The sequence below is a fragment of the Rattus rattus genome, chromosome X (assembly GCF_011064425.1).
Source record: "Rattus rattus isolate New Zealand chromosome X, Rrattus_CSIRO_v1, whole genome shotgun sequence".
Lineage (NCBI taxonomy): Eukaryota > Metazoa > Chordata > Mammalia > Rodentia > Muridae > Rattus > Rattus rattus.
In genome coordinates, this window is record NC_046172.1 from 69377541 (window position 1) to 69379417 (window position 1877).

Below are 1877 nucleotides of genomic sequence, written 5' to 3' on the forward strand. Positions count from 1 at the left end.
AGTACCACAAATCACGTGGTTGAGGTGTCTCAAACAAATGATAGAAAAGCAAATATCTTAACAATTCAAAATACCTATTTAAATAAAAGCATAACAATCGATAAATGGGGATAATTCCTCCAAATTTATAAAAAATACCACTGGGAAAAATAATCCCTCAGAGATCAGCATGAATAATTTTGTATAAAAGTTAATGTTATAGGGGAGGGGGAAGGGCTAGGGGGATGTTGGTCCGGAAACCGGGAAAGGGAATAACAATTGAAATGTAAATAAGAAATACTCAAGTTAATAAAGATAAAAAAAAGTTAATGTTATTTACCGATACTGCAAAATGACTATTGTATCCAAACTTTAAATAAACATGGCTATAGGATTCTGATTCAAAAAATAATGTAAAGTGGACTACTTCATCATGGTTCATTGGTAAATACCTTACACAACATGTGTAGAATCTTACATTCCACCTGTTGCACTGAAGAATTCTCTCTTGGTTTGTATTCTTAGAGTATTTATTCTATTATTGTATGGTTGTCTTTGACATATTTTGTATGTTTTTTAAATATAAAATGAAGTTTATGTGGAGCATAAGAAGGGAAATGGAGACAGAGAAAGAAAAGGGACAAAGATAGAGAGGAGAGAGAAAGGGAGGAGGCCAGCTGGAACGTAGGGAGTAGGAGGTGGCAGAGAGGGAAGAAGGGAGGAAGAGAGAGATAGCACAGAGAGAAAGGACACAGCAAGATAAAGATAAGAGAGGAGGGAGGACACAAAAAGAGAAAGGCCCTTGTTTGTTTCCTATATTCTGGAGGAACAAATGTTATAAAGACTTGCAATTGTGTTTGACATTGTCAGAAAAGCAAACTCATCATTGCAGTCAAGGGCAAACAGTTAAAAATTATTTCTCACTATGACATAGACTGAATCCTTTTTTTTTTCTTTTGAAATGGCAATGATTGGTTTGTGTAATTATGGATTAGAAGTATATAACTTTTTTGGGGAGCTCACAGTTAAAATTACGTTGAGTGTCAGATTAGACATGTATGTTTTTGAGAACTATTTCCTTTTTTGAAATTATAATATAATTACATCATTATCCTCTTCAGTTCCTTCCTTTTAATTCTCCCATATACCCCTCTTTGCTCTCTTTTAAATTCATGGCCTCTTTTTTTATTATATGTTGTTATATGTAGGCATAACTTAAGTCTGCATAATCTTATTTATATGAGAATGACTTCTTAAATTTTAAACAGTCTTGAAATTGTTATAGACTAGGGTGACAAGGAGTGGAAACATCTTGTTATACTAAGTTTGGTTGATATCATTGGGGGTCTGCTCTTTTCTGAAGCAAAGCGGGAGAATGTGGATCTGGGAGAAATAGGTATATGAGGGAGGAGCTGAGAGGAAGGAAGTGAGGGGAGGTCACTGTTGAGATGTATTATATGAGAAAGTACAAATAAAAATAAAATGATTTCAATAAATTAAAAATGATATGTTTACTGTCAAGAGTTTTAATGTTTAATCAACATCAATATAACTGACTGATTTTAAGATTATCTAGAGAATCACATGTGGGTTTTCTTGAGAGGGTATTTTTGAGAGAATTACTGGGGAAAAAAGGAAATATGGGAAAAAGGAAGCCATATTTTGGGGTCCTTCTTTTGTAATAATCACTTTACAGAACCCATTTGACAATTGATTTGTACAAATTAATTTATACTAAAATTTTATACTTCAAATGGTTATTTAATGCTACTATTTCACTAAAAGGGTCATCATATCACTATAAATTACTCATTTTTTATCTTTATTGCCTTGAGTATTTCTTATTTACATTTCAGTTGTTAATCCCCTTCCCGGTTTCCGGGGCCAACATCCCTCTA